Consider the following 11,149-nt stretch of genomic DNA (forward strand, 5'->3'; position numbering starts at 1 on the left):
TTTAATTTGGTTTTCATTTCATTAGGCATTAGCTTAAAACTTACGGCCAAGTAGCTTATAAATAGGGAGGCCTACACCTTGTATTTGCAAGTTTATTGTGAGTAAAGTTATGCAGCAATTTTGTGCCAAGCTTTGCTTCTCCCTAGAATTCTAGGCTCTAAACTTCATCTCCTTCACCTCTCCTTGGGTTGGCCGAACCTCCCTAGCTTCATACACATCATGCACCTTCAAGATCAACACCACTCTTAGGAGGATCTTGCTCACACACCTTCATAGCTTCCGCACCACTATTTCTTACATGATTCAAGAAGACCTTCATGAAATGCCATCATTTGGTATCATGAGCTATGGTTCTTCAAGATGAGTTGCTTTTGGTCTTTCATTTTTAGTTCTTCTTTACTTTCATGTTGTTCATCTTATTTTCCATAATTGTCTTGCTATTTTTTACATTTTAATTTGTTTGGTGTGCTTTGTGGAAGATCCAACCGAAGCACTCTTGTTCAATTGATCTTGAACAAGTTCTTGTGCAAATTGTGATAGGATTCCATACACCTTTGAGTTGCTATTTTCTTTTAGGCTTTTGAGTCTTTATTGCTTTCATTATTTGGTTCATATTATGCTTTTGAGTCTTTGATTTCTGAATCTTATATGTTTTGTCAAGTCGTTCACCCACATTGTCAACAATTCTTAGTAGTCCTTTATTTGGCTTGATTGTTTCTTGATTTTGGGTATCTTTAATTGCTTTGAATCTGCTGTTCTTTGATCTTTTGGTGCCTTTTTAATTTTAGTTTGAGTTCATATTGTGTTTAGATCCTACACAATTCTATTTCACAAATTTCCATTGTGTCTAAACTTTGGTATCTTGCTGTTTTTGTTTCCAGTTTTCAGAATCCCCTGTTTCAGATTTTCTGTGCTGACTGTTTTGATCCAGAAAAATATTTACACTCATAGGAAAATTTTGATTCTCTGGAATTTGCAAGTTTGAAGTGTTATAGAAAGGGAAAAAAAAGAATTAGTCCAAAAGAAGCAACAGAAAAAAAATGATAAATCTTTTAAAATCAGTGTGCAAATCTGAGGCGCTACAGCTGGCGTAACTGAACACCAAAATTGCAAAATTTATTAAAACAAATTGGTGCATGCGTTTTGAGTGATTCCAAAGCCAGATTTTAGCTAAGATCTTGAATATCTTGCATATCAAATTTCAGAATCATATCTTAAAAACACAGCTCAGCATAAATTGGGGAAAAAACACGTTTCTGGCCCACAACATTTTCCAGTGGTGCTGTTTTTTTATTTGGTCATCTAAATCTAGTGCCATTCTTAGGATTCTTTTGTGTGCCTACCTTTATTTTGGTACCTTTTATTTGCTTGCTTAATATTTCTTGAACCTCTTTCTAGTTGTCATAATCTAACTCCTTTTGGTGGTACTGTTTTATTCAATTAAATTGTTTCTTGCTTTTGTTCTTTGACCTCTAATTTGAGTGCTGGAATTTTTTTCTCCTTTGGTGCTTATGTGAATGGAAACTTGACTTGGTTAAGGTTTAGCCCTTTGATAGGTGCTGGAAATTGGAGAATCAAGACCTTCATTCTAAGGGGAAGACAAAGACAAAGCCGAAGCAAACTTTCTCAAAACACTACACACATTTGGAGGGCTAACAAGCAAAGACAATAAGAGGGAGTGTCACTAGCAAAAAGAGGATCAACATAGGGGGTTTTTCTTAATTTCCTTACAACTTAATTTGTGTTAATTACCTCTTAATTACGTTTTAGACGGTGAGTGTGTCTTCAAGGGCTCAAAGTGTCCAAGAAGCCTCACCTAGGGCCGAATAGTATAGCATTTTTGTTTAGTAATTCTTACTTGTTTGTATTTGCTTTTCTATTGCTTTAGTAGTGACGCTTTGCATGGTTAGTTTTGTTTTAAATTTGTGTTAAACCGACTAGCTTTGTTGAATAGATAGTTTACATTGTTTTCTTGCATTTATTTCTCAACTTATTTGTGTTATAAGTGCTTCACTAAGAGAAAGTTTTGTGTGAAGATATTGGAGGATAGTTTTTGGCAAGGAAAAGGCTTGGTACTTAAGTAGTCCTTTGTGACTCACCTCCCTTACCTGGAAAACTACCTTCTTTAACTTTCCTAAACTTTCTCAAAGTAAAACACCTATATACACAAAGTTTTAGCCATGTCTTCTTCTTCTCACTCTCCAAAGTCTATTGAAAGTGAAGTAAAATCTTTGAAAACTCTTTTGAAAGAAGTATCACAAGCGGTACAATTAATTTCTTTAAGACAATTGGAGAATGAGAACAAAATCAATGAGTTGGCTAAGGCTCAAGAAGAGAAATCACAAAAAACACAAAAATAAAAAAAAACGCTTACTCATGCATCTCAAAGTATTGAGTCTCTAGGGGAGGGAAGCCGTAGGATCAATGATTATTACCAACCACCCCCTAGAAGAACTAGGCAAAGGGAGCAAGAGAGCCCAAGGGAAGTAAGGGTAGACCTACCCCATTTCTATGGTAAGGAAGATGTAGAAGCCTACCTAGATTGGGAGATGAAAGTAGAGCAACTCTTTGCTTGCCATAGGGTGAGTGAAGAGAGGAAGGTACCCTTAGCAACCCTTAGTTTCCAAAGCAATGCCATGTATTGGTGGACCTCTCTAGAGAGAGACCGACGTCTTCATAGGGAGCCTTCCATAGAATATTGGAATGACCTTAGGGAAGCCCTAAGACGTCGCCACATACCTTCCTACTACCATAGGGAGTTGACGGACAAGCTCCAAAGACTCCAACAAAAGAACTTAAGTGTGGAAGAGTATAGGCAGAAAATGGAGCTCTACATGATGAGAGCATCCATTAGAGAGGAAGAAACCACCACCATATCTAGGTTTCTAAGTGGGCTCAACCTTGAGATAAGGGATAGAGTAGAACTATTACCCTACCAAGACTTGAATGATTTGGTTCAACTTTGCATTAAAGTTGAACAACAAAATTTGCGCAAAACTTCAAGTCAAAGGGTGGGTTCTTACTCCAACTCTTATCCCAAGAAAGACTTTAAAAGGGAGGGTAGTACACCTAGAGACGAATCCAAAGAAACTACCAAACCCTTAGTAAAAGATGTCTCCACCCCCTACATCCGTGCTAGGGACACCAAGTGTTTTAAATGTTTTGGAAGAGGGCATGTGCAAGCACAATGTCCAAACCAAAGGGTTTTGTTTTTAAAGGGAAAAGATGAGTACACAAGTGGTGAGGATGAACCTAGTACACAAGGAAAGGGGGAAGGAGAGAGGATAAATCCTTTGGAGGGGGACTTATTGATGATTCAAAGAATCCTCCACAATCAACCTAGTGCATCCAGTGAGACACAACGAGAGAACATTTTTCATACTAGATGCAATATTTTAGAAAATATATGCTCTCTTATTGTGGATGGTGGATCATGCTGCAATTGCTGTAGCACTAGATTGATTGAAAAACTAAAACTACAAGTAGTTCCTCATCCAAAACCGTACAATTTACAATGGATCAATGAGGATGGAGAACTACGTGCAGACAAACAAGTGGAAATCGAGTTTTCTATAGGTAACTACAAAGACAATTTTTTATGTGATGTAGTACCTATGGAAGCTTGCCACATCTTATTAGGTAGACCATGGCAATTTGATAAGAAAACCTCGCATAATGGTCTAACTAACGAGATCTCGTTCATCCACAAGCACAAAAAGTTTGTACTTAGTCCTTTACCACATTCCCAAGTGATAAAAGACCAAATACAAATGAAACACAAAAGGGATGAAGAAAAAATAGAAAAAGAGAAAAAAATTGGGAAACAAAAGGCGTGGGAGAATAGTGTTCCTTCCCACAAGGTCATTCAACAAGTCAAGCACATTGAAAATACCTTTACAAACATGCTTCTTGTTGAACAACCTAGCCTTTCCTATGGTAAAGGAACACTTGCAAGCATGAGCAAAAAAGAAGAGTCTTTAAAAGAAGCTTGCATAGATCAAGACTATATCTCAAATGTGTTAAGATATCCCCAAAAGAATGACAAGTTCTCTATGAGCACCTACCAATTTTTGTATGAAGTAGTGCCTAGAACAACTTGCCATGTCTTATTGAGACAACCATTGCAAAATGTACAAATTTTCATAAACAATGGTTGTACCAACGAGACTCTCTTTGCACATAAGAGAAAAAGTCTACAAGAAGGAGAACTCATGGGACAAATGAGAGTTGATGAAACTCTAGAGCTTTTAAGAGGAAAACTTTTGTCACCCATGAGAAAAGAGGTTCAAAGACATTACTTTAGGTACAACTCTTGTTTTCAAAATACACCTAAAGCAAAGTCTCAAGAACTCTATACTCCTTCACCTTTTGTAAAAGATCCTTGGGAAGACACACATTTCAAATTAGAGCTTCCTAGGACGACAAAAGGTCTTGCTTCATTCTTCATGGATATGGATAAACTCGTCCTGAGAAACGTGACAAGCCTCCATGATTTATTGTCAAATGATAGAGCTTCAAAACTTGAAAACATAGCTCTTTCTTCTATGCTTCACGAAATCATGAAGGACACTCACAAACCTTGGGATAAGAATCCTTTTCCTTATAAGCATGCATACAATGGAGTAGTCCACGAAATTACTCATATTTCTCCAAATGAAGTTGTATGTGCCCAATGTCCTCTTACCTATTTTCAGTTGTTACCATTTCTTAAAGGGATTATGCCTAAGGGAAAAGTAACTACTTTTGAAAATTTTCGAAAACATAAGAGGATTAGAGGGGCCCCTACAACCCTCAAAAGGGAGGTATTGTGAGAAGTTGGCCAAAACAAGAGAAAAACAAAAATGGCAACTTCACACATTTATTTGTTCTCCAAAGGCTCACCCTAACTCCTTTGCTTTGTTTCAAGATTCACATAGATTGATATTTGATCTGAGAGGACACACCTTGACGAAGCAAGTGGCTGCTATCCGAGATCAAGAATGCACATCTGAGGATAGATCTTCTCAAGAAGGAGGAGATGATGGACACCATCCAGCCACAACCATCCCTTGAGCAAAAGCCTTGGATTTGAGGACAAATCCTTTTCAAGAGGGAGGGGATGATGGAGGAGGGCCCAAGCTCACCACACTATGAAAGCCAAAGCTTCCAAGACTAGACCGTCTAGCCCATGAGGAGCGTCTAGTCTCAAATGGAGCGTCTAGCCTATGATGAGGAGCATCTAGGCCATGATGAGGAGTGGCTACATAAGGAGCATCTAGAAGGAATCCTAGACCGTCTAGCTCACCACACATGGATCAGCTACGGTTTTGGAAAACCTTGTAATTGTTGCATAAAGGCCCATTAGGGGTGCTTAGTAATTAGAGTAGTGTAGAAAGCATATTTGAGTGAAACATTCTAGAAACTCTCTAGGTTTGGCCGGTCATGAGCACATGGCACATGGCTTTGTGAATTGCATTTAATTTGGTTTTCGTTTCATTAGGCATTAGCTTAAAACTTACGGCCAAGTAGCTTATAAATAGGGAGGCCTACACCTTGTATTTGCAAGTTTATTGTGAGTAAAGTTATGCTGCCATTTTGTGCCAAGCTTTGCTTCTCCCTAGATTTCTAGGCTCTAAACTTCATCTCCTTCACCTCTCCTTGGGTTGGCCGAACCTCCCTAGCTTCATACACATCATGCACCTTCAAGATCAACACCACTCTTAGGAGGATCTTGCTCACACACCTTCATAGCTTCCGCACCACTATTTCTTACATGATTCAAGAAGACCTTTATGAAATGCCATCATTTCAAGTGGCATAATCATCCCCTTCATTTCACCTAAGCTCTCTTATCTCTTCGTCTTTTATTTTCCATGCGCTATTTTCATTCCCTCTTATGAATTTGTGTTTTTCTTTTTCCCTTTTCGATTTCTGTATTGTTTTCCTTTCCATTTATGATCTTTAATTCTCGTAGTTCATCATCATCACCCTAAATTGTGTTTTTCTCTCTGCCCTCTAGAAGTGAACCTTCACACCTAACCACTTGGTTAAGTTCGTGTCCAGTGGGAATCTTCTTTGGGTTTCTCACCATAATTCCTAATTCAAAAAAATATTAAACAAAGTGCTACCCATAAAATGTGTCATCCTAAAATCAACTCACATCGTGTAATAATCAGAGCATGGTTTTTAAATTGTGCTTATCTTTTCTGAGTTGATTTATGCCTTTAAATTCCAACACATTTTAATTTTTGCTTTTATTTTACGCCAATTTCAATTTCGCCTTTAAATTTTTGTCATTTACAATTTCGCATTTTTATTCATTAAGCACTTTAAATTCTGCTTTTGAATTTTTTGTGTCAATTTTCTTTTCCTTACATCTTTTGCTTGAGTCTTATGTTCTTAGTGTTCTACGAGTCTTGAATCCATTCTACTTATTTTGACTTTAATTGTGAAGAGTTAAAACAAATTAGAAGTTGTTTGAGTAGTGGTTGATTTAATTCCAAACATAGAATGCAAGTGTTCATATGAAATGAAAAGTGAATTCAAAAAAATATATGCACGAAAAAAAAAGGATATGGAAATCTTGAATCCATAAAAACAAAAACAAATTGATTGCATTCACATTTCAAGTTTCAAATTACTTAAGAGGATTCTAAGTATATGACAAATTGTTTTCATACTAGTGGAATTTAATCCTTTTTGCTTTCCAATTTCTAAGGACATTAAACCTTCACAGTTAACGTTTCAGTAAATGTCTTTGAGTCTTTATAAGTGCTTTTCTTGTTTGTCTTGTTTAAGTTTTGTCATTATCTTACTTCCATTTTGGTTTAACTTTCTTTCTTCAACTTTCTTGCTTGTCTTTAAATTTTTCTTAAAGTTTTATTGGGTTTCTTTCTTGAGCAAGCAAAACAAGCTTTGACATCTTTTACTTGAAGTGTTGTTACCAAGTGTAGACCTTTTTAGAGTGCAAATCTTTCTTGAGTGAATTAAAAAATTTTCCTCCTTTACTAAATAGTCAAGTGATACAAGTGAGTGAATGGATTAAATTGTTATTTTCACTAATTGTTTGCTTTCTTTTGTGCATAATCATGGCTTATTTATCTTTGGGAGAGTCTTCAAAGCCACAATCTCCTCAAAAAGCACATCTTATGAGGGAGCTTGCAGATGCCAAGAGAAGCTTGACCAAAAAAGAAGAGGAAATGAGGCAACTAGTGGAAAGGACACAAAGATTAGAAGATACTCAAGAGAGACAAGCTAGAGAAAAGAGATGGGAGCCTAGAAGAGCTACTAGACATTACATGCACTATGTAAGTCGAGAAGAAGAAGAAGATTGGAGAGTGTAAAAATTTGAAGAGAGGCATCATCCATACCAACATCAACAAAAGAAGTCCATTCCTTTTGTAAAATTACCTAGTTTTAATGGGGATAGTGACCCAACAAATTATCTAGGATGGGAAGCTAAAGTAGAACAAATGTTTAATGTGTATGAGGTCGAAGAAGACCAAAATGTTAAGTTAGTTTCCCTAGAATTTAAGGATTATGCCATGCAATGATGACATCAAACTGTAATAGACATTGGGCTAAACAAGAGGTCAGTCGTGGTCTCTTGGTATAATTTAAAAGAATTCATGCGTGTGCGATTTGTTCCTCCTCATTAAAGGAAGAAACTCTTGTTGAAGCTCCAACGGCTCATCAAGGACCTAGGACAGTAGATGAATACTTTAAAAACTTGAAAACTATTTTGACTAAGATTAATATGCATGATAGTGAGTAGTCAAAAATAGCTAGGTTTGTAAGTGGTTTGAGGATAGAAGTTCAAGATATTGTAGAGTTATATGAGTACTCTTCTTTAGAGAATTTGGTTCACCTAGCCATCAAGGTGGAATCACAAATTTTGAAGAAAACAACTTTCAATAATACTCATAATGATGACTTCTACAATCTTCATAGAAGGATAAAAACAAAATTTCTACAAAAACTTATCCTTTCAATTTCTCAAAAGAACCCCCTTCTCACCATTGAGCTTCTAAAGAAAAACCTTCCACCTCTACCCACCAAAACCTCAAGTAGAAAATGTTTAGGTTTTGGGCACATATCTGCCAATTGTCCAATGTTGGTCAAATGGGAGGCTGTAATGAGTGAGCATAGTTCCCAATCTTCAAGATCTAGCTCCCCTACCTATTCAAAAATCCAAAGTGAGGAAGAATATGAGATGCCTTGTGAAGGTGATTTGTTAGTAGTAAGGCTCATGTTTGGACAACTTCAAAAACCTTTTAATGAAAGTCAAAGGGAGAACATTTTTCGTACAAGATGCCTTATTAATGGCAAATTATGTTCCTTAATAGTAGTTGGGAGTAGTTTCACAAATGTGGCAAGTACAAGAGTGGTGAAGAAACTTGGATTACCCACCATCTCATAAAAAGCCCTACAAATTACAATGGCTTAGTGAATAGGGTGAAATAATGGTTAATAAACAAGTCCTCATAATATTTGTCATTGGAAAATATAAAGATGAAATTTTATGTGATCTTGTGCCAATGGAAGCCACACATGTGCTTTTGGAAAGGCCTTGGCAATATGATAGAAAGATTTTACATGATGGCCATACCAATAAAATTTCTTTCAACTTCCAAGGGTACAAGATTATATTAAATCTCTTTCTCCAAAAGAGGTTAATGAGGATCAAATAAAAATGAAAACAAAAAAAGAAAATGAAAAAAGATAAAGAAAGAAATGATAAAACGAGTATTAATACCTCACCTCACACCGTAAAAACAACCATGCTGACCCATACAAAAATACAAACTACACTTCCAAGGTGTTTTTCTTCCTTACCTTTTTCATTACCAATTCATTCGAAATACTTGATATCTTTGATAAAGAAGTTTAGGGATGACATTAAAAAACCTTCTGAAGGTTCTCACCTTCTACGAGGATTTTCACAAACCAATCAAATCCTCCCTAAACATTCTCTACAAACATGGCATATATCTAAAACTCATCCATGCAAACTCCCAAAGCTTCATGAACATAAGTTTGATTTACAAACCATTTCTAAAAATGTTTCTATCTTCTCTGTGAATAAACTAACTATGTTATTTACAAGAGTTATAAATTCGAGGTCAAATTCTTTCCAACTTGGGGGGCATGATACAACCCAATTAGACAAGGAGATAACCAAGGACACAACAAAACTTCACAAATAAGCCAGTCATCTCAGCATCCAAGACAATGTCTGATGAGAATCAAATAAAGGAGGCTTTTATTAATGGAGGAAGAGGACATCCACCCTCACATTTGAAGTTCTTCCTTCTAGTCTTCTCAAAATTAAAAGAAGACATAAAATAAAGATGAGGCCCAAGCCCAAGCCCAAGAAGGCCAAAGCCCAAAGAGCCCAAGTCCATCCCATGAGGGGCAAGGCCAAGCTTTGAAATACTCTTGTATAGTTTTAGGAGGTGTGGTTATTAAATAAAGGAGTGTGAAAAATGTAAAATAAAGTCACATTGTCCATGTGACTTAGGAGAGTGGTGTAGGTGTAGTTTTTAGGAGGTGTCATAGTAGAAAAAGGTCACACCTCCCATGTGACTTGTTTTTGGTGGGAATTTCAAATGAGTTTATTTGAATTTTCCCACCTATTTTTCAGCACCTCTAGGCTATAAATTAAGGTGTTGCCCTTGTACATTTCAGATTGGAATGGAGATTAAAGAAACTATACTCAATTTTTTAGAGAGCATTGGAGAGCTTTTGAGCCTTCTTCTCTAGTCTTATCTTGAAGGATCCATGGTGTCCTCAAGTGGCGGCAGCACACTCATCTAGGAGCAACCATCCTTCTAGTGGCGTGATCATCCAACCTTACATCCATCTTCATGAGCATTCTTTTCTCCTTCCTTCCTTCTCTTTCAATTGTTCAAGTTTAGCTTGTGTTCTTGAGTTTTGGTTCGGTTATTTTATGTTTCCAGCAGCTGTTCTTCTTTTCTCTGTTTTTGGTTCGGTGCATTTCTGTTTCCAGCACTCCTTTTCAGTTCACTTGCCTTTCAATTCATTTTGTTCGGTTCATTTTAGTTCTTGTTCAATTCTATCGGTGCTTTTGATTTTTACCTCTTTTTGTTGGTTCAATTTGACAATATGAGGAACTTCCATATGAGTTTGGATTTGGTGCTAGTTTTGGTGAGTTCTTGACTTAGAACATTGATCCAATTCTAAGAAAAAGTGCCTAACAATTGTCCAACTCAAGTTGATTCCTAAGAATGTCAAGAATCATTCTCTTCTTTGCTATTGGAATCATATCAATGTCCCACCAAACTTCAGATAGTCCTTAGCAGAAGAAGAGCTGAACATAGGCCAGAGCATCGAATATTCTTTCTTCTGGTCTTTATAAAATACAAGTTTATGTAAATAAGTTGGACTCACTTTGGGGGTCCAAATAGAAGAATAAGCTAGAGTAGGATTCACTTAACATAAATGAAGGGTGTACTTAGCATAAATTGAGCTTGTGCTAAGCCTACCTTTCATGGCAAGTGCTTATAGGTATAGGGTTTCTTTGACCTACTTTCTAGAAGGTTTCTCACAAATGACACTCTTACCCCTTTATCTTGTTCTCCAAGACACTCTCTCCTACAAATAGAGTGTCTTGCCTCATGTATTGGACACTTGAATATTGAAAAGAAAAGAAACTTTGCTTGAGTGATTAGCGAGCTTTGTCTCCTAAATTGTTCTTGGGTCTTATCTTGAGAGTAGTGCACCTCAAGTGGCGGGTCCTCACCACTCATCTTAGAATTTCCTCACCTTCCAAGTGGTGTGATCATCCCCTTCATTTCACCTAAGCACTCTTATCTCTTCATCTTTTCTTTTCTTCTTCGTGCACCATTTCCATTATCTCTTAAGAATTTGTGCTCTTCTTTTCCCCTTTTCAGTTTCTATATTCTTTTCCTTTCCATTTATGCACTTTCACACTTACTTAACCACCACTACAAGAAAAACGCGAATTACATACGGATCAAAATCCGTATGTAAAATCAACATTACATACGGATTTTTTTTCCGTATGTAAACAGGTATTACATACGGATTTTTCCGTATGTAACTTTTGGCGCCATGGAGCGGGAAGGCTAAATCCGTATGTAAACAGGTATTACATACGGATTTTTCCGTATGTAATTATGTAACTTTT

Source organism: Phaseolus vulgaris, chromosome 2 (assembly GCF_000499845.2).
Source record: "Phaseolus vulgaris cultivar G19833 chromosome 2, P. vulgaris v2.0, whole genome shotgun sequence".
NCBI lineage: Eukaryota > Viridiplantae > Streptophyta > Magnoliopsida > Fabales > Fabaceae > Phaseolus > Phaseolus vulgaris.